The 23,963-nt window shown below is 30.9% G+C and overlaps 1 long non-coding RNA gene across 1 annotated transcript; it reads left to right on the top strand.

Moving 5' to 3' along the window:
* The first annotated feature begins 3,457 nt into the window (after positions 1-3,457).
* On the top strand, positions 3,458-5,937 carry LOC122269862 (uncharacterized). Its single transcript, XR_006225443.2, has 2 exons — positions 3,458-4,091; positions 4,854-5,937. It is a non-coding gene; the product is annotated as an uncharacterized lncRNA (long non-coding RNA).
* Positions 5,938-23,963: the final 18,026 nt, after the last annotated feature.

The raw sequence follows: 23,963 nt of genomic DNA, 5'->3' as shown, positions 1-23,963 counted from the left end.
CCAAAAATTTTCGCTACTCCTCTATTTACAACAAAATTTACAGTCAAAACAAATTTTAGTTACTTTTAACCTAGAAATTACAAGTTTTAATTTTGCCTCCAAATGTTTGCCCATTGTGTAATCGTTAGCCTACCCAATAAGTAAAAACTGCAGCCAAAGCAGGTTTAGTTAATTTTCTTTATAAACCTCCGTAACTAACAATTAGCTCACCGACTAAAAAAAAAAAAAAAAAAAAAAAAANAAAAAAAAAAAAAAAAAAAAAAAAAAACGATGATTAAATTAAGTTTTTGTTATTTTTCGGAAGAAAAAAATATAACATGATCAAACGATTCACCATGAAGGAAGGACTAACGTTTGGAGGCTAAGTTCAAAGTTGTGGTTTGAATTTTGCTCCAGACAACTAGCGAGGGGAGTATATAAAGTAACAGGGCTTTCAAGATAGCAGGCAGTTCTGGCCTTTAGGCTAGAAATCGCTCTCGATATTCTTGCTGCTTATTCGAACAAATTAGAAAAACTATCTTTCCCAAACTGTTCTTATACAAAAGTGAGCCATTGCTAAGCTGGGCAATGGACTGCTAAAAATTTTAGAGCATGTCTAGTGGTCACTGGAATTCTTTATGATAAATATTAGAAGGCTAAAGATCAGCTACAGACCCTCCTTTATGACTAACTTTTTCTTTTTAAGTTTTAATAATTTTTTGTTCCAATTTAATTGTTACTGTCTCGTTGTTTGACCATGTACGTTTTCATGGATTATTTTCACTCACACAAATGATGTTATATCAACTTTTACTGCTGAAAAACAATTAAATAAAAAAAACTACGCAAAAACAAAGAATGTTTTTTCATCAGCCTATTTATTAGTATTGCTCCCAAATAGGTACTTTACAAGCTTTCAGAATTTCGATTAAGTAATACAACAATTGACAGAAACAAGCTTGTTGGGAGATCAAACATTTTCTCCGAAAATGCTCTAAAATATCTCCTGAACAATTTGAAAATGTGTCTTATCCATATGACGCTAATACCTTCAATTATTCTTAGTAAAGAAAATTATTTTTCATTTTTAATGTATGAATACCCTAGAATAATCTAAACCCAGTATTATTTGTTTAGCGCTTTGATAAGTTTTGAAAGGTTTTCCAGTTTCAGTTTCATGTTTAACTAAAGAAAAGCTGTGTTTTATTTTGTCAGTAATCAGTACATATACTGTGTACTTAGGTGACAAATCGTAGATAATATTTCAGCTGTTGTTTTACTTAAATTTTAATAATTGGTTGGTTCCAAACTAATAAAGGCAAAGAAGATTTTTTTTTTCTGGAAAAAAAAAACGTTTAATTCGTTTATTCGTTTATTACATTTTTCTCGAAAATAGTCATATTTAGAACTTATTGTGATATATTTTATGATTGTATAATAGCGTCAAATGTGATATATTGTTATTAGAAGAAAAAAAATTGATGAAATAATGGACACTTTTGTAATATTGTATTTTAGACTACATCCAGAGATATCATACAGTAATCGTATGACTATTCAAAAAATATTATCTCTCGAAGTTAAAAATTCGTAAGGGCGGTCGTAGACGCCATTGTGAGTGTTTATGATTGTATAATAGCGTCAAGTGTGATATATTGTTATTAGAAGAAAAAAAAACTGATGAAATAATGGACGCTTTTGTAATATTGTATTTTAGACTACATCCAGAGATATCATACAGTAATCGTATGACTATTCAAAAAATATTATCTCTCGAAGTTAAAAATTCGTAAGGGCGGTCGTAGACNAAAAAAAAAAAAAAGAGGGGCTTTCTATATTTCAAAATAGTTGATATTTTTAGCCGTATATCATTATAGTATTGATACTCTCTTATCTTTAATTTATTGATTTAAAATTTTTATTTAAACATACTTAGCAACTAACAGACCGTTTGGATTACTGAAGTAATATAGAATATTTTTCATAGTAATTAATGAAATTCGATTTAATTGTCATTTTCATCCAGTCTTCTAGGTCAGCGTTCCTCAACCTTTTTATAGCCACCGACCAGTCAATGTTCGATAATTCTACTGCGGGCGGCGGAACGAGTTTGGGAAAGGGGTGGACGTTGGTTTTTTGTATTTTAGATGATCTTGATTGAAAAATTTTAATTTAATTGTATTTAAGCATGCCTTCAAAACAAAATAAAGTTACATGCGCGGTATGAGTGCAGCTTTATGTGACGGATTTCAGTTTTAGGTTTATCTCAGATTAAGTTTAATTTTGGTTCCCAGTTTACCTCCCGGTCATAGAAAGTCGTACAAACCGAAGAGAAATGCACCACAATAAATAAGAAATTACTTAATGTTCCTAAGGTGGCAAGGTTCTTTTTATAATTTATTATTATTTAATTATTTTACTTACATTTCATGTATTTGTAAGTTTTTTTTTAAACCTTGAATTAGGTGAAGTATGCGCTCGAGCCATTGAACATCCATTTCAGTCTAAGATATGTGCCTCAGTTTCGAATGCCAACGATTGCTGGTCTTGGTATACTGCTATGACAACTTGGTCCAAACCGAAAGCAATGCTAACGTAAAATATCCCAATGATAAAAAAAAAATCTTGAGTTAGAGTCCACTTGCCAACTGGGTAGCCATGGAAAGTTTTCATGGTTTTCAGTGTAACGAAAATGCGCTCAGTTTCAACCAAACGTCTTAAATATTGGTAACAGCAACCACAAGTCTAACGAGAATCAGGTGTTCAACGTCGGTTATAAAATCATGACAAATGTAATTTTTTTGAGTTAGAATGACATAGTATAGAAATTCCAAACGTTCCAAAAAAGAAGGGAGAGAAAAATGCACCGTTTGATGTATTCTGTTTCGGAAGCCAATTTATTTATACTTAATAAAAGCTACAGAAGTACTTATAAAGTTCATTAACAGATGCCGTTGGTAATTGATAAGGAATATAAAGAAATGCATAAAAAATAACCATCATTTGTGCGGCAATACCGAGAGTCTGAGGACAAAATTAATAGATTCTCCAGTGAAATATTTCAGTTGGAGTATAGTTTGAAATGCAGTCGAAAATTTTATTTTTTACAACTCCATTTTTTGACGAGTTTTGTAATTAGCTTTGTAAATTGTCCAGCAAAAGATATTATTTTCTCAGCAGAATGCACCAAACCATTTTTCTTTCATTTAAATATCCCTGATTATTTTTGGAACACTCAATGGATCTCTAACTTCCCATTGAGGTGTTATGGTTCGTATCCTGCCAATGGCTGACGGACTCATTGCTTGCCCACAGTTGAAGTTAAACATATTTCAGTGATTATAATTGATAATCCTTTGGTAAGATAGTGCTCCAGTAACATTCTAAAACAAAATCACCGTAATGGTGAAGAAAATGTTTCCATAATTTACAGTTTTTTCAGTTTTAAGATTTCTTGGGTTACATTATCGTCATGGGATAGGAACATTTGCCAATTAAAAATGCTAACAGTGGTTATTAGTATCAGGCGGTGAGAGTCCTGTTAGGTAACTATCTCTCTATAGGTGAAAGGCAAGTAAAAAAAATTCGATTGTGGTACCACCAGTGAGTGTCATTATTGTGTTGATTGTCAGGGCTTGAGAACTTTCTCCAGGGGTGCGCCAGTCCAATACCTCCTAGAATAAGGAAGGCCTCAGCACGGGTTAACATAAATGAAAAATCCGATCCGTTGGTAGTCCAACGAAGTAGACCTGAATGGCTGCCACATTCTTCCATTAGCATTGGCGTCATTCATAGCTTTGATTTTGGCGAAATGGAATTCCGGTGACCATAACAGTCATTCCCTTTGGCGCCGGTTCTTCCCCTTCCACGTGTTTTGTTATTTTTAATTCGTTTTCGTGAAGTTTTAAGTTATGATAGCTACTGTTGGATTACATATTTGCAATATATATTAATGTGTCATGCCTTACCATTGCTGTGCAGTAAACTGCAAAGGAAATTATGCTAACGGTCCAAAAGTTGCCGTATTTAATTTTCCCAAAGATGAAGCTCAACAAAGACGTTGGCTACAAGCACTCTCACGGAAGGATTTTATCATCACTAAGAATTCTCGAGTAAGTTTTCTCACTTATTGTTTATTTCTGTTGAAATCGGGGTTCGTTGATTTAAATCAACACTTTCTTTTTTAAAATAATCATTCAGGTAGTTAAATCAAATTATATTCATTTTTTTATTTTGGAGAAAAATATATATTAAATTTAGAAGGCATTTTAAATGAGATAGTACAAATTTTTCATGATTTTCATAGTTTTAAAATTTGTTTTAATTGCATTTTTGTGTGAGAAAGTTTGACAAAATGTGAAAACATAATGCAGGCTATAAAATTCAAACAATATGAAACCGAAAATTTAAATCATTCAAAAAAAAAATAACAAACCTCTATTACAACAGTTCTATAAGTATTTTAATATTGTTTTTCCTAGAGTGATAATTTAAAATTTTACCAGAAATTAAAAGTTTTACTTAAATTTTAATTTGCGTCTCTTACTTCATTGGGTATTGTGCATTAGAAGTCTTGGTTTTGTGAAGAAAAAATAGAAATTGTAATTGAAAATTTAATTTGAATCTCATATTTCATTGAGTAAAATATGACTTTCAACAAATATTTTGATTTTTCTGAAATTTTTTTTTCGTTGAGTTTAAAAATATGAGAACATTTTAAGAGTGAGAACTAAATGTAAGAACATAATTTTTTTTTTACATCAAATATGTAAAAAAGCTTATGACATCAAAACTATAAAGTATTTAGTATAATATTTTTTGAAGAAATAGTTAAAAATAAAAACAAAATACTTAAAATGTATACTTGTTTTTAGGTGTGTGAGAAACATTTTTCGTCGGATGTCATAGTTAAAGAAACGGTGAAAACTGACCCAAAGACTGGTGAAATAAAACAAAAATTGTTCATCTTGTGAGAAATCTATCACATTAACGGATATCGAAGAGAAATTTAATGTGATAGATGATGTTGAAAACTCTTACATTCAAACATTAGACAGAGGTTGTTTGGTTTACCCTAAGCAAGAAATTGTTGACATAATCTTGCACGCATATGTGGTAGTTCAAAAATTAGTTTCTGAAGAGTTTGAAAGCTCATTTCTACAAATGCATAATCATAAAGTTTTGGCTATTGAAACTACTATTAATGTTTTGGAAAGAAAGGAAATATTCTTAAATGACAATCAATGCTCTGCTCATGATTCCAGTTTCATTGTTAAATTTTTGGTAACTCGAGCCATTAACACCTTTTTAAGCAATTATTGTAAAAAGCTAAATGATTCAATTTTAACTGAACGACTTAATAAAAAGAAAGCTAACTTAAACTTAAAAGTAACTCAATCTAAAATTGAACCAGAAACTAAGAAAAGAAAACTACAAACATTAAAATAAAGGAGCTGTTTGTTTTTTTCAACATTAAAATATAGAATCAATTTTTGATACAGCTTCTGTTTTTTATTTGTAACTTTTAAGACAAGTAGCATTATAATACTTTTTGAGTTTATTTGAAAAATATTTTGTATGACTAGACTAATAAATTAATGTTTAAGTGGTCATATTTTTAATAAGCTGAAGAGATTTAAAATGAAATCTTACATTGTTTCTATATTTGTATTTGAAATAAACAGTTTTGTTGCTTGTTTCATCACTTTTCATTTTTGAAAGCTGTGAAAAGCTAGTAACTTGTAAATAATTTTACTATACTACACTAATTTAAAATTGTGTTCAAATTTCAATAAAGTTAAGGATATAACTTTATATCAGCTGTCTTAAAAATGAAAATTTGTTTTCATAAAAAATTTTACTCAATGATAAAATTATTTATTATATATAGCTTGTTTTATGTATATATTTAAATGAAAGAATAATAATAAATGCTTACATAGATAAATTGTCAAATAATATTGTCTCATTCCTTTAAATAAATTACAAAAGGTATATTAGAGTGCAATTTTTTTTTAATATCTTTATTTCAATTGATAATGCAATTAAAATAATTTTTCTCAGAATGTTAGTATATGTTCGATAAATTTCATTCTTTTCAGTAGAGACGAAAAGTGCTTAAAAAATTTTATTTTTTGAAAGGTAAGTTTCTAATTAAAAACAAACTCATATAAAGTATCCGATCGAAGCTTTTCTGAAAAGACGCGGTAAGGATTCTCGTTGGACTACTAAGGATTGAGAGGGGTGTGTCGTGCTGAGGCCTTCATTCTAGGAGGTGTTGGCCAGTCATGGAAAAGTTGTTTCCGGGGTGATATATTTTATTGTGGTGGCATTTCACACTATTTTTGCTGCTAGCCTCAGACTCCTGCATTAGTTGGTAATCAAGGTGCTTCAAGTAATCTAAATCCTTTAAGTTCAATATGCTCTATAATTGAAAGAATTGGAAGATTTAAATGAAACAAAAATAAAATAAGAATCGACGAAATACACTTGTGGGAATTTTGTGGTCCAAAAATCCGATTTTACTCTCATTTTTTAAGAATTTCTTTCAGTGAAATAAAAGGATAAGTTTGATAATAATTTTCTTAATTAATTTCGTCACCTATTTAGGTAAATTTTCTTTTCTAGCTCAAAATAGTTATAAATTAACGTAAATATGGTGGTAAATATATGGATAAAAATGGTGGTGAAGTTGGCCGCCGAGTACTGATGACCCGGTGCAGCTTGATCTTTTATACTGTATCATATGAAGCATACGATACCGAAAACTAATGATTATATATGAGTTAGTTAGATTTGTTGTTGCAGTTCATTTACGTCGCACTAGAGCTGCACAATGGGCTATTGGCGACGGTCTGGGAAACATCCCTAAGGATGATTCGAAGACATGCCATCACAATTGGTTAGAATAAAAAAAAAATCTTAGAGATTTCCTTTTTCTTCACAAAATTGCAGCCATTTGAAAAAAAAAAACCCGGTTATTTTGGTATTTTAACTTCATAAAAGGTTTAACACGTTGAATGCCATGGGGGTCACCGGTGACCGGCACTGAGTTTGTTCGGGGGGCCAAGCCAAGATTATTAGAAACACACAATTCGAGTAAATTTTTAATTTTTTTACATTATTATCGTTACTAAAATGGTTTGAAGAAATTAATGCAATATGGAACACACAAAAATAGTTTTATTTATATACACAGAGATGCCAACTTGTTCCGGACAGCGAATAAATATTTTCAAGTGGTAGTTTATTAATTGTGATTCTTGGTTTAATAAATTCAATTTAGAAGATTTTTATCCACCACTATTTCTAAGCAATTTGTAGGCTTCTATAATTCACCATTTTTTTTCCAGATATGTCATGCTAAACCTTTTAGAAAACTTGCAAAATCTGTCTAATATTTGCAAATTTAGTTTTTAGTTATTTACCGTTTGGGCAGACGGGCAAGCCATGTAAAATTAGCGTGGCATTCAACGAGTTAATTTTGGTTGATTCAAAACGATTGATATCGAAATCGATTGATTAGTTTTTCTGTAATATAATCCGAAATTCGCCCCCCCCCCAAAAAAAAAGATTTTTGGTAAATAGCGCTTGAAGTTTTTATAACGTCCCCCTTCGGTTTTTTTGGGACTTGCCATCAAATGGCAATGCTTGGACCACACTGTATGTTTATTCTAACTTGTGCATTTCGTTGACGTGAACTGCTTCCTCCAGGGTCGCTGATCTGCTTTCTTTGTTGCTCCGAATGCTCAAGGCATATCAGTTGCGCTTTTTGAGAAGCTCAAACGTCCTGTTGGCAATTCGAATACACAGGACTCCCATCATGCTGACAATCCCCATAAAACTGTCGTTGAAGATCACCGTAGGCAATTTTGACCACATCTGTACAGTAATAGATGAGTTTTGGAGAAAACGTCTAAATAAGCGAATTCAGCAATTAGTAACTGATTGTTCGTGCCAATACATTTTCCCAGTAAATTGCCTCACTGATTGTTCGTGCCAATATATCTTTCCAGTAAATTACTTTTTAAAAGGTCTTAGTATTCATAGGCCTGATTGTCTCCTGCACTAATAGCTTCCTACGTCATCCGCTAGTCCACGACGAAACGGAAAGGCCGTTTTGATGTTCGCGTTTTTCAACTATATCAAATAGTTTCCGGGCAAAACGGTTTCGTCCGCACTTATCCCATAGAATAAAATATCGAAATAAATAACAAAAAAAAAAAAAAAAAAAAAAAAAAAAAAAAAAAAAAAAAAAAAAAAAAAAANAAAAAAAAAAAATACGATTTTTGAAATTTTTCAACCAGAAATGTCCGGATACGAAAATTTACTTATCAACGTCTACCAGTATAGTTTTTATCAACAAACTAAGTTTTATCAAATTTTATCAAAATGAAACACAGCGACTACTAAAATTTATGTGTCGGGAAGTAACTTGGTTAGGTGATTAGTATTTTAACTTTATTTCTTTTCATATATTTAACCGGGGAGGAAAAATAATTAAATGTTTTTATTCTAGGAGAAAAATATTGGGATTTTTCGTTCGAAAATCGATAATTACAGGATGTCTGTCTAAATAGTACCTCAAAGATTCATCGCTTTTGAATGTATATGAAAATCTTAAAGTTATTTTGAAACAATTTTTTGCCATTGAAATTAACCTTAATTTAAAGACTTGAAAGAACAAATCGCCCATGATCTGCAATAGTGGCACAACTCAAAAAACACATTTTTTGAACTAAGAACATGTGTAAATATGAAAATACACATTCTTTTCAGCAGCAATACTAGCAGAACTCTAATTCAACTCGAAGGTAATCTTCTTTTAAGCAAACTAAAGCATTTCTTGAGCATTTTTCTTAGCAATGAAAACTTTAAACCCACTTATCTCAAAACATGATTTTTTGAGTTGTGCCGCTATTGCAGCCCATGAACGAAATTTCTCTACTATAATCCAGTCAATTATTGTTATTCCAGAGGAAGTTTTCACAGTTCACGTGTTTCTAAGAAACTCTTAAAAACTTAGCCGCATATTTACGATTTGTCTGTAAAACTGACCAATGAACTTGACTTTGATTCTCAAATATGCAGTAAGCGGCAAAAATGATCTCGATAAACGAGAAAATGTTTTTTCTTTATCTAAGTTTAGAAAGGTTATCAAACTATACTTCAATAAGTACAATTAAATAACTTTTAAATCCAGTCGATGACCTGCAACTTTTACTCTTGAGGTCACATCAGATAAGTAGTTCCACATGAATGAAAGCAGAGATAAGGTTTAAGGTCTTATCATTTGTGGGATTTGAAATACCAACTCAAAGTCATAGAAAAATTTGGGAAAATACGTTCAGAAACTATTTTTAGATTCAGTATAATTAAAAAATTATTTGATCAATACTACGAACTCGCTTATAACAAGCGAAGAGATCGTACTTAGGCCAAGTTTTTTACGAGATCTCGCAACAACCGAGCTTTCGTAAAAAATGCAGATCATTCTAATTAAATAGATTATGAAGTTAGTACTTAACTAGTTTTTTATTTTTATTTTTGGGAGAGAGAAAAGAAGTTGTTTTACAAAACAATTCTTTGCTTTTTAAAAAAAAATGTCTTATAGTCTTTTTGTTATAGTATTGCTCTTTGGATAAGACTCGTGGCCACAAAAATATTAAACTAAACTCAGTGGCGCGAGAGCTCCTAGAGAGCCAAGTACAACTGTGCCCATCTCAGGCTTATCCCTTTCGCGACGCAAAGCGCGAAAGCGCGCTTACCGCTGAGGCCGGCAGTCTCTCTAGCGTGTGTCTCCCCAGGGCCGGAGGGTTTTTTGATGTTAAGCCTAATTCCATGAAATTACCGAAATATCAGCGCGTTGTTTAATATTGTTCTGTAGAGTATTTAAGTGACATATGCTTTATATATATTTCTATGGATACTTTATTTACTTAAGTTATTTCTTGTTTAAATGTAATATAAATATTAATAAGTTTAAATATTTTGCATAATTTCCTCTATTTCCAGCTCAGTTAAAAATTTTCGACGCTTCGACATTCTAACGGTAAAAAGAAAAAAAATTCAAGCCTACAAGATCTAATTATCCACTAAAAACTAATCCGAAAATCGAAAGTAGCGAGAGAAAAAAAAAACTCCCTTACTTACTGTAAATAAATATCACGTGCTAATTTAAAGAGCCCTCATAAAACATTCCCCCCCTCCACTCCTTCCCCTAAAAACCACGTGAATGTACTTTCATCTTGAGTAGAAGGTCAAATCTACATGTATCTGAAACCATATGGACATACAATGCCATCTTTTGGAAGAAATTTCATTTTTTAAAACGTTCCGAAACGCTGGCACAAATAAGTGACGGTCGGGGGTGAACGAGAAAACTCTCTGACACGCGGGTGTGTCGGCCGGGAAGTGAGCGCGTTTCTTGCTGTCACATATATGTGACAGTCGGCTCGAAAGGGTTATGCATTTTTTTTAAAAAACATTCCATTCTACGTATAAAATAATGTCACTACTTTATAAACTCCCTAACTATCTGATCGAGAGACTGTCAAATTTGGTATACTGATAGTTCGAAGCACGGGGAAAGTCACTGTCGATATTAAAACCTTCTACAAAAACCGTTTGAATCGGGTGAGCGAAAAATTAATTTTCTCACAGGATTAACATCACGCCTTGTTGCTATTCAAATTGCAGACGAGTTTTATTTTAGCTTACAACTCCAATTAATAAGATCTCTGTATCACCGAGAATTTTTAATAATTATTCCTCATAGGTTCTTCAAGTCAGGTGTGTCAGGTAAATAAAGTCAACGTGAATAGTTTTCGTGGTAAATAGTGGAGTCAGCGAAATTGTATTTTATTATCATATATAATTTTTCAAAAACTATATATATTCATTTATATACTTATAGATTATTTTCGTATTGAATAAATATGCGAATTTTCTGTTAAGCAAATCAACAACCATCGTCAACGTTGACATTTCTTTTTGTTTCTACAAAGCCCGTTTGAGTCGGGTGAACGTGAAATTAATTTTCTCACAGGATTAACATTACGCCTTGTTGCTATGAAAGTCGTCGACACCTCAAGCGAGCGCAAAAAAAGCTACCTGTTCTTCGGGAACATCCGAGCAACTCTAAGAAGACTGCTAACCGATCGAGCACATCAGTGTTTCCCAAAGTGTGGTACGCGTACTCCCAGGGGTACGGGAACAATTTAGCTGGGGTACGCGTTCTTGCACGAAACGAAAATTTCAAAAAATTTTATTTAAAAACAAAGCTAGCCATGAAGATTTACGATTAGGGGAGAGGGGGGCACATGTGAACATGGTATGTTTTACCAATATGATTTGAAATAAAAAATCTTGAAAAATTTTCAATTGATGGCAGTACTAGTCCTACCTCTCTGCAAAACTTTCAGAACAATGAGACATTTTGTTGTTCTATTCAGACAATTTCTTTGTATCAGCTGGTGTTGTATATATTATAATCACTCGCTTCTTCAAGTGAAAGCATAGTATAAATCAACAATTAAACTAAAATGAACTATTGCAGACCATTATATGAACATTCAGGTAAGTTTATGACAATTAATTTTTTTTTTACTCAATTAAAAATTCTTTATTTTTCAAATTAGCTTTAAGAAGGATGATGGGGGCATTTGTGAACAAAATATCTGGGGCAGATGTGAACAGTTCACATGTGCCCCTACATAGTATTAAGGTTATTATCCTCATGATATTTTAAGTTTAAAAAATATGTATGCATTTAAAATTATTATTATTTAATTTTCCATAATTAATTTATTAATTTTTTAAAATTTTATTTTTATTAAATGGTTGAACGCGCATTGCACATTCTAACTGATGCACTTGAGAAAGATAGAATTGCTAAAGCTACAAACTAAAAGATAAAGAAAATGAAAAAAAAAGCATGAAAGAGTATTAGAGAAGAAAGAAAAAGGCCCATTACAACTCCTGAGGAACATGAAGTTGCGAAAAACCCAACAGCGGAAAAATTATTGTACAGCTGAAACATTATTTTCTTATTGACAGTACTGTTGTACAATTTAAATTCACATAGTAAGCTACAACCCCTTCAGTATAATGCGTATCTATATCTGTTATATTGAAGATTTTTTTCTTTGAAATATGAAGATTGCTTTGTGTTTTTAATCTTGTTCATATGTGCCCCAGGCATGTTCACATGTGAACAATTGAAGTCATTTTTCTAAAATATCATAAAGTAAAGAAATATTTTATTGAAAAATCTCAAAAAATTCCATAAGACAAAGAAAAGACTATTTAAGCATATGGACTTCTTTACTGTGAGAAATGGATGATATTTCTTGAAAAATGAAGAAATAAAAACATTTGTTCACATGTGCCCCCCTCTCCCCTACGTATTTTTCTATTGGCTATTTTTTGCAGAGTTAAGAGTTAATAATTAGTGCTGTCAACAGCCAGTTGTGATTTTCTACTTTCGTGCAATTTTTTATAGTAAAAAATTCATTCGCTTTTTTATTAGTGGTACTCAGCGTCATGAAAAATTTAGAAAGGGTACGCAAAAGTCATTAGATTGGGAAACACTGGAGTACATTCTACCAAAACGCGCTCTTCAGAAACCTCCGAAAGAAGACTGGTTACCGATCGAATGCATTCTACCGAAACCCTTTCTTCAGAAACATCCGAGCAACGAGAAAGAAGACTGGCAACCGATTGAGTACATGCTACATACATACTGCTCAAGCCCGTTCTTCTGAAACATCCGAGCAGTAATAAGCGAATAGTAATAACTGATAAGTAATAACCGATAGAGAATACAATCTCGACTGGAGGTGTTGCTACGCACGAAGGGTACAGCTAGTTTTAAATAAATTACTTTTAACTGAAATTGCATTTAAAATGAGTAATAAAATTTATTTTAAGTAATAATTTTAATACTTTTCTATAATTTTGAAGGAAAAAAAAAAGAAATTATTAAAGTAAGAGTCAGATTCAAAGTTGAACATTTTAACAACTGACTCCATATCAATGTTTGAATGTATGCGAAATCATCTAAGCATCTAAATTACATTGAATTTAAAAAAAAGAAAAAAAAAAACCTTATTGATATTTTAAAATGATAGAAAAAGAAAGCTAAAGCGATAGCGAGCTATAGAATAATAGATAGAGATCAAAAACTGATAATCATTATTTACTGTTTCTAAAATCATATATTTCTTGCGCCTTACGTTGAAATCTTCTATAGAGGAAGAGCACGATTTTCCTCAAAATTGCTTCACGATGTGAAATCTAGAAGGAAGTTGATATTAAACAAAGTGAAATAGGAAGTTAAAAAATTTCCGATACCACAATATTTCGATAGGCATCGTGATTTTTCAGAACGCAGCTGTTTCAAACTATTAATCTTAATGTAAAACAATGACAATTTTCTTATGTTACATAACACTAAAAACAATGAATTGTGATTATATAAAATGAAGACTTGGATATTAGAAGTTATAAATATTTGTTTGATTGGTGTTTAGTAATTTTATTTTATGACGTCACATCACAACAAAATTCTTAGGAGTACTATAAAAAATTAATAACCGTCATTCGAGATTAATTACAATATTTTAAATTCGAAACATCAGCCAATTAAAGAGCACTTACTTTTGAAATTAAATAGTTGTAGTAAAACTTGAGTTCATAGTTACACTTTGTTTACTTGCATATAATCTTACTAAACATGTTTATAAAAGACAAATAAATAAGTAAAGCATAGAGATCTAAGTGACCTCATAATATAGGGTAACTTAGATCAGAAATAAGAATTCAAAAAATAGTTTATGCAAGTTGTAGATGCGGCAACAAAAAGGGCAAAATAAATCTAATTTTGCTCAAAACTTCCATGGAAAAAGGAATCTTTATACCCTAACACATTTACAGGTATTTTGCTGCTATAAAATATCAATATTTTCGTATTGAAAAACTCGAATGTTATTGGGAATTATAATAAATGTTGTTGTAGAAGGCCATTAAGGTAAGGAGTGCTATTGTTCTTGTTTTCCAGTAGCGCCATCTATAGCCAAGGATTCGACTTCTGCCACACCCATACGTTACACCCCTTTATAGGGCGTACCCATTAGTACACCCATTCAGTCATCTAAAGCTCGTAATTTTGACCTGAACGAGACACCGAGCAATCTCCAATTCAGCACTCCCTGCTATATAATTTGCTATTGCAACATGGAGGACTTTGTGACCAGGTAGATTTAGCATGCATCAGTAATGAGCGAGAGTTCCTGTCCCGGTCATAATGATTGAAATTGCAATAAATAAATAAATAAGTGATGTGTTTTAAACTCGTATCACCCCTGTTTTTGTCAGAATAAACATTTTAGTTAAGTTTTTTTTAATTATTAGTTTTTAAGTTTTATTAAATTGCATTTGAATCGTTTCAAAACGATGTAAACTGTGTATTTATAACTAACTCTATATATATTTAAAAAAAACTTAACTATATATGTTTAACTTAACTTAACCATACAAGCTTAAACTATATATATTTCAAAAAAATATTTCATATGACCATGGAATATTTTTTTTATGGGATAAATCTATCTTCACCGATTCTGCCTCATTACATATTGTGCAATTTTAAAATTTAGGTCAAGGCAATTTACAACGTAATATTGGTTGGTTAGTACTTAATATATCAATCAAAAATCACTGATTAAATCCTTGAGTTTGGTCTGATAAATATTTTCTCAGAGTGTCTTACGAAGTATAAGAATTTTCTCATCAATACAACTTTCGAATTATATAATTAGCATGATAAAAGATATTTCAGGGGGACAAAATAATCTAATCTACCTTTAAACTATCCTCTTGAAATCGTTGCAACAATATTGAAGTGGGAAACGGATAGGCACAGTAACAGGTCTTAATGAGTGGTGAGCAAAGTGGTGCTTTGGATGCTTGGGGCTCTAATTTACGAATCAGAAACCCTTAACGACTCGGTCCTTTTTTTGGAAATTTTTCTCTTATCTGTTGTATGTCATAATTATAATGCAAAATTTTATTTCTTTTAAAATTTGTCACCTGAACTAAAAAAGAGTCAAGAATGTTTTTTTTTTTTTTTTTAAATTTAAAACAAAAATGCCGATTAGGAGAATAGGTTGTTAAAGGCTGCTGGATTGGAAAATCGCTCCCTGGGACAAATTTTTCGATTTTATGCACCTGTGAAAAAAGAGTAATCACTAAAAGGGGAAAAGCTACCTACCCTAAAAAGACATTTTTGCTAATGTATTCATTTAAGTATGCTTATTAGGGATCATAAATTAGAATTTAAATATAAAATGAAACAAAAACGCTCTCCAAATCTGTCGAATCCTGGTAAGGGAAGAAGAACACTAAAATTCGGAATGAAAAGTATCAAAACTAACTCTGTTTTTTTTCTATAATCAAACCGGTTTTAATATTACGTTTTCAATCCTGAAGTTCCATAATAATGATTCGTAAGATTGCATTATGGCTTGTGAATTTTTTGTTTTGTTTAAATATTAATTACCGATACTTTATGTGCAAATTTTTCATTACACTTCTGACAAGGATTTTAAAAATATCTACTGATGACGGTCATTTAACTCTGAATATGAATGAATATCTGAATTCATATTTTAAAATCATTTAAGTAAATATAAGAGGAGATTGTTCGATTGTTAAAAATTAATTATTCCTAGCAAAATATTTCTTTATTTACTCTTAAGTGTAAAAAAAAAAATATTGAAATTAATATGAATTAAAATTTCAGTTCAAAATTCTTTTAAAAATTATTTTTTATTTTTCACATAAAAGACTTTCTTTGTACACGGCGTAAAAAAAAGGACCACCCTGAATTACTTTTGATCTAATAATCGGATATTCAGGTTTTAGGACTCAATCTTATTGGCTCAAAAGGGTGACTTCAAATATGCTAATTAATAAGTGCAGACGATATCTTAAGTTACGAAATCAGACACAAAAACGTACTTTCTCTAATTAAACATACCCTTTTTTCGACGGATTCGGATTTTTTTACTCCTTAAATATAGGAGGTAGCCGCAAACTGGAAAATGTGGTCCCAATAGTTTGGTAGGAGAGCTCTCCAAAGTTTGGACCCCTTAGTGTTAATTTTAATTTTTGCGTATTTCGCTGTGTCTCAGAAACTTTTTAAATGAATTGAAATTTTTTTCCACACAATTATAAAATTCGCTTATTCCATGCAAAAAAATAATTTATAGTAAATATTTATTATTTTTTTTTAATTCCAGTTTAAAGTTTAGCCTATCTAAAGCCATCGCTGTCTACGCTTGCGTTTAAAACGGCTCAAAACGTCAATATATGGAGAAAAGCCACAGTTTTGTGAGAATCGGTCTAATTTTTTAATATTTGTAAACTTACTCTAATGCTGCATTACTTGGGTTTATTACAATTCGCAAAAACTGAGAACGGTAGTGATTTTGATCATTTTCATTTAAGTGGAAAAACATCGCCAAATTGATAAGATATTTAAGTTGTCTGTTAAGATATTTCAGTTGTCTGTTAAGATATTTCAGTTGTCTGTTAAGATATTTAAGTTGTCTGTTAAGATATTTAAGCTGTCTTTTTTAAGGTTCAGATCTTGGTAGATCTTCAGATCACGTATTCTTTAGCCAAGGTTCAGATAATTCTTCACGGTAAAATTATATACATATAATAGTTTAAAATCATCGCATTGCTTCAAGTGTAAATACTATGACTATGCTTTTTAAAAAAAATTAAACTATGACTTTTTTATTTTCCTTGGCGACAGAGCTTCGAAAAGCAGCTTTAAGGGGATCAAACAAATGGTATCCGTAGGTGCAAAGTTCAGGCTATATGGAGGATGTACAACTGTTTCCTCGTGCAATGCCTGTAGCTTGTGCTATGCCATTGCGGTTTTATGAGTTGTCGCATTGTCCTTGGGCAAAATCATTTTGCGGAACGCCATGCCCAGTCTTTTGACAGCTAGGCTGGTTTCACTCTCTAAAATTCACAATAATAATTTGTATTAATTTTTCATAGTTTATGAAGGAAATTGACGTACACAACACCTTGTGAGTCCTAGAAATCATTTGCGAGAACCTTACTAGGATATAAACGAGATTTTGCTTTGAATGGAACGGATTCATTTTCCCCACGCCATTCCATACTGGAGTGCTTTTCTTTTTTTCTGGAGTGTAGATTCGAGTTCACAATAAAATAATCGAGATCACAATGTAAATATTAATCTCCTTCTACTTCATAGCTACTGAATAATCCTTGAAAAATGTTTTGCATTTTTTTTTATTTGTGTTCAAAATTCTGGTCCCCCAACTCGCTGAGATTTTCCGATATTTCAACTCGTCGGGAATCACTCATTTTGTAGCTTTGAATCGCTTTTGTAATCATTCATTTTGAAACTTCATTTTGTAACTTTGCAAACTTCCATAACTCATCTCTTTTATAACACTAATTTCTCGAACTTAAATTCATCAGTCATTTTGAAAAAGGTCACGAACTTGGTCAGTTTTCTCTATCATAAGGTCTTGGTCGACGAGCATGAAACTAGACTTCGTCATGATCTCTTGTTTAAATAAATTGTCTCATTTGTATACCCGAGTCCTCGACAGAGTATTATTGCCGTACTGTAATCTGCGTAAAATATCAATAGGTTTGACATTTCCTTTAACTAAAAATGTAATTATTATGCGTTGTGCAACTGCATTAGGAACGTTACCCTCACTCATGATTCAAACTACTAAAAAAAAATATATCTTAAGAATGACAAACGATTATTTAGACTCTAGATAAAGTTCTATTCTTACCATGACAATGAGAATAAAAATTGTCTGCTGCTATTAAAAAAGTCATATTTATATTTGATTCGCGTACGAGCATGTACTATGTAATGAGCATTTTGGTTAATAATTTTTCAAACACTCTTTATAAATGTTTACAAAAGAAAACACTAAAATGCAATTCTTGATACATTATTTTCTTTGTCTCGTTGGAAAACAAATTGAAATGAAAAAGATAACATTAACTAAAAAATAGAGTTTGTGTGATAAAATTTGTATTCGATTGCTGTAGGTTTGTCTTTTAACCTTTCTTAAATGTGATAATTAAACTGCTTTTTTCTTGCTTTAGTGGAAGTTAGCAAATAAGTTCAATGAATGACAGATAGTCTATGGGATGAATCACGCTATCGTTCACTATCGTTTGCCATAAAAAAGTGGCCGCATACATTCTTTATTTAACTAATCTAAATAATTTTACTTCAAATTATAATTTCCCCAAGGTTAAATGTGGACATTATTTATTAAATTAAGAGAACTACATTTTACTATCTCTTTGAAGTTATATGTATGTTAAAATATATTTTGTACCAAAAAGGAGGCTTTTATATGCTATTTTATTCATTTTAACTCATTTCTTAGTAAAAACCATGTAACGTAAATTTAATGTAACATAAATTTAATATAACATTCATTAACATTTAATGTAGCATAAATTTAGTCGATATAAACTTTTTGTGTATTTTAGGTCTAATTTTAATAATATTTGTATTCTTCCGCGATTTGTTTGTATATGTTTTCATTAAAAATAAGTGACAAGTGCTGCTTGCATTTTAATAACTTCGTTTGCAAAATTTTAAGATATTCAAGAAAGATACCAAAAAATCCATTCGCTAATGGGGAGTAATGACAGAATTGATTCATCTGATTTATTACCCACTTCCCCTCCCAGAAATATCATACGTTAAAAATTGGGCTTTTGAACGATTTAGGGGTTATTATCACGGAACGATACTGAAAGAAGTTTGAATGCTGTTCTAGAACGAAAGGCTTACATAAGCACTGCACATCAGCTCGCTGATAAATAAATATTTTTTTTTCTCCAAATTAGAATTCAAACAGTTATAACTAGAAAGATAAAGATATTAATATCAAAAACTGAAACGGCTCTTAATTAGAAATAAGAATTTATTTCAAAAATCAATATTAAAAGTGTGTTTTTATTCTTTATTTTTAACCATTTGTATAGAACTATTATGTGAATATTGAAATTGTTTAAAACCATTTTAAGAAGAAAGAGATATAAATGTCTCGCAAAAGTGAAAAAAAATTGTTCTTGTAATTTATAAATCAAAACATAACGTTTTAATTAATTATTTATTAATATCTATATTTCGATAGTTTTAATTATTTTTTAAGTTCTTTTTCAGTTTATTCAAGTTGGCAAACACGGGCAACATGTAACAGAAAATATGGACCAAAACACAATCAAATATGATAAATAAGCTCGTGATAAGTTCTAGTTTGAATAATTATCATAATAGCTATTTGATTAATATTTTGTTCTTATAATTACTAATATTTATTTAAACGATTTAGATAAGATAAAAAGTCTCTTTTATTCTTTTTTTTTTTTAGTGGCGGGCACTTGGGGATTGTCCCATTGGCCACAGGAATGCCAGAACTGCTACTCTCTTCTCGTTACCAAGTGGGCAACTGTGGTGAAGCCACGGCGGTGGAGCAGAGTCGCCCACGTCACACAACCACAAACCCGTTTATAGGGCGGGTCACATTCACACATAGGAGAAAGGACATAGAACACAGAGAGAGAAAGCCCTGAGCAGGATTCGAACCCGCAGCCAATGACTCCTCAGTCAGACACGCTAACCACTCGGCCACCTGGTCGGCGTCTCTTTTATTCTTCTGATCTAAAAAAATAACCACTTTTATCTAATATAAGTCGGAGACGAGTCAGCTGCAACTCCTTCAAAATTTTTTTCGACTCCGAGTTCACAGCCCTGTTCTTAACGAAACAGGAGTTTTTTTTCTTCTCAACATTATGAACAGTTCACATTTCATGAATTTATCAGTTTTCCACCAGTACGTGTACTTTTATAACTGATCGTGTTTCTTATACTGCAACCTGTGTGAACAAAATTTCAAACATACATTCAGCAATTATTAGTTGTAAACACAAAGTCACTCTCTAAATTTCGAACGACTGCATATATTGTTACAAAAGTGATGTCTAGGTGCAATAAAGTGGCCATAAACAGCTAAAACGAGATCCTTACAGCGACAACTATTAGAGAATTGCGAAATAATCGTTAATATCTCGAAAACTGCACGAGTCATGTGCAAATGGTACATTGCATTGTTATAAATGCAGGAGTGATTTAATACGAAATAGACACCTAGTAAGTATTTATACAAAGAAGAAAAAACTTAAAACTCGAATTTACTGGTTCTGAATTTCCTATATTATCATGTGACAAAATTGTCTAAGGAAAAAAAAAACTTCTATAGCTATCATGTGATACCCATGAACAAAGCTTGAGAAAAGTTTGAAAATGTAAGAGAAAAAAATAATGCAACCAACTAGATCGTAATGGATTAATATACCCACAAAATGGCTCAACGTTGAAACAATTTTTAAGGGAATTTAAAGTGTATGTGTTATTCCTAAAGTGCAGAAATCAGTTATTCTTCAGATAAATTAGTGTGATATGTGGAATAGTAACCCCAAACCCTTAACGTGGTTACTTCAAATGCGGAGTAGTAATAGTCATTAGTAACCCCAAACACAGTATATTTTATTATAATCCACGGAAGAAAGTGAGAATAAGACGTGTATTACTGAGAAAACATTGACAAATTAAGCAGATAATTGGAAGGAAAAATAATAATAAGCATTTAGGCAATAACCAAACATTTTTCAAATACTCTGTGTACATTTTTACAAAAGGAAACACTTAAGAATAAAAATAGAAATTTTTTTGTTAATTGTTTCGTTGAAAAGGAATTAGAAATGGAGAAGATAACGATGATTGAAAAATAGAGTTTATGTGATAAAATTTTTATTCGATTGCTGAAGGTTTTTATTTTTTTATTTTCTTAAACATCGCAATTGAACTGCAGTGATTAGTTTCCATTAAAGAATTTGTAATTTCTTTTTCAATGGAAGTTAGCAAACAGGAACAAGCATAGCTATGGTTTGCCATCAAAAATGACCTCGTAAATTTTTTATTAAACAATTTTAAATGTTGAAATTTACACAAAACTACAATGTTCCCAACATTAAATGTGCACATCATTTATTAAACATTAAAATTAAGATCTATATTTTGCTATCTGTTTGCAGTTATGTGTATGCATTTTATACTAAAGAAGGTTTTTTAGAACTTTTTTTTTATTCATTTTAATTAATATTCAGTAAAAATAAGCGTTAATATTACATAAATTTAGCTGTTTTTAACTTTCTGAGTATTTTAGGTCAAATTTTAGTTAGCTTTGTATTTTTTCACTATTTATTTGTATATGTTTTTATTAGAATTAACTAACAAGTGCTGCATGCATTATAATATCTTTGTTTGCAAAATTTAAAGATACTTAAAAATCCATTCACAAATGAGGATGAAAAAAATCGTTTTTAAGATAGGCTGTCTTATTAATACGAAAATATTTTAATATCTACTCGTCTAATTCATTACCCCTATCCCTCCCAGAAATATTGTGCATTAAAAATTGGGCTTTTGAACAATATTTTGTTTATTATCACGGAACGGTTAAAAGAAGTTTGATTGCTGTAAATAAAAGCATTCTAGAATAAAAGGTTAACATAAGCACTGCACATCTGCTCGCTGATAAATATATATTGATTTCTTCAGATTAGAAGCCCAACTATTATAACAAGAACGATATTAATGTCTAAAAACTGGAACACCTCTTAATTAAAACTAATTGACTAACCTCTTAATTAAAGTAACAGTAAATTTATTCCAAAAATCAGTAATAAATGTGTATTTTAATTTCTTTTAACCACTCGTATAGAATTATTATGTGAATATTTAAATTATTTCGTTCAAAAAGACAATGAATTGAAGCTAAGAATCCGCAAATAAATCATCAATCCTTCAGGAATCGTTAGGTAAATATTTTCTGCTTCTTTATATCGTAAAATATTGTCAAATATCTTCTACTCTTAAGAAATATGACCGTAAAATATATAGCCGTGAAAGATGTGTATTGTTTGCAGGGATTTGTGTTGGCGACCATTTTTTTCTAGTCGTCGCAATCTAGAACATTGATCCCTAAAATCGATTAATACGAATTTTAATATCGTTAGTATTGTAAAATAAAATCCATATTTAAGAATATATCACGATACTTTTTCAATTTAACTCATTGATATTATTACATTATTTTCACTTTAGTAAATAATTGTGTTATCTGTTATCTAATTAAAATCTAGCGGTACTTGTTTATTTTGCCCTCGATAAAGTCGCCAATTAAAAAAAATAAATTCTTTTTTTTAAATTTTTTTTTCGTACTTTCTATAAAACCGATCGCAAGTGAAGTGTCGCCAAAAAATGCATTCCTTCCCATTTTTTTTTCTTCATATTTTTACTTTATTTATTTTTTTAAACACATAAAAATTCAATAAATAAAGTAAATGGAATTTAAAAAAATATTTGAATTTTCTTGTGCCTGGCTAACTGAAAAGTACCTTATATTTTTATTTAAATAAATTGAATAAAAAATTTAAAAAAAGTAAATAAAATAGGTGATGTTACTTGCACCTGTGAAACACCGGCACTTACAATATTAGCGAAATCAGTAGCTATCGTTGTGCATATTCGAGATATTTTTTTATTGTTGACATTTTTGATCTCTGCTTTATCGTATTCGATAATTACAACTATTAATAATGTTTGCGACATTATCATATTCGATATTTGTTTTAACCGTTAATCATATTTGATCATACATGATCATATTTGATACATTCGGTAACCGGGAATTTGTTTAAATCAGAATCTGGCATTGTTCCAACGCGTTGGAGTACTTGGCTTTCTGCTTTCTATAACCGATAAATATCTTGATTACGTTACCTAGATTAATACGTAGATTAAGTTCGTTAGTGGCAGGCAATAAATTATTACCGACAAACTTTTAAAAATTAAATTTCTTCATTATTAGCGTATCATTAAAAACTCCTTTTTATGCATATATATATATGTATATATAATTTTATTTTGATGAAAATACTGAAGGTTGTTGCGCATTATAACTTTTTAATCTTATGTATGCTTTTTAATTGCTATGTATGGTTTTTCTTTCCTTGTCCATGTAATATCTATGTTCGATGGGTGCTTCACATAAGGTAGGTTTGCCCCGCTACTTGATATACAAGGTTTCTCTTGCCTTTTAAGTTTTCTTTAAAATTACAACAAATTTCGGGGGATTTAAAATTACAATGAAAGGATGAAATGTCTTCATTGTAGGTAATAAAAAAATTGAATAAATTTTGTTTTTTAAAGCAATTTCTGTTTCACAACGAGAAGCAAAGAGTAATTATAGGGATCCATGAATGGACTTAGCAGTGGGTGGAGTCTCCAAGTAAAATGACAAAAACTGAATGGAAAAAAAAAAGTGTCAAAGTAGGTAGGTAAGTTATGTACGTCACATTAAAGCAGCACAATGGGCTATTAGCGACGGTCTTTGAAACAATCCTGAGAATGATCCGAAGACACGCCATCGCAATTTTGATCTTCTGCAGAGGGACCACTTCCTGAATTTAGGCATAGACCTGAAGGGGAAGGAAATTTTCTCTAGATCTCTCTGCTCATGGTATTGTTAAGTGACCGACCACAGGACTTTCTATTCCAAATATTTTACGTGGCGCGTATATCCAAAGCCTCCTAGAGAAGTTCTCTAGGAGGCTTTGGTATATCGCATGTTCTCAGTAGATCTTAGTGGAATCGATCATCGAACCCTGACTCCTAATGACCGAGGTTCGATTCACTAACCGCTGGGCCAGTACACAATTTTCTTTTATAAATGTGGGAAAAATTAAACACATTTCAGTTTTAAAATGCTTCGAAGATGATCTTTAAAGAGCATTTTGAATAAAGAAGAACTAAAAAAAAAAAAAAAAGG

Source organism: Parasteatoda tepidariorum, chromosome 8, assembly GCF_043381705.1.
Source record: "Parasteatoda tepidariorum isolate YZ-2023 chromosome 8, CAS_Ptep_4.0, whole genome shotgun sequence".
Taxonomy (NCBI): domain Eukaryota; kingdom Metazoa; phylum Arthropoda; class Arachnida; order Araneae; family Theridiidae; genus Parasteatoda; species Parasteatoda tepidariorum.
Note: the sequence above shows the minus strand (reverse complement) of the source record. Positions and strands in the feature narration are given on the sequence as shown.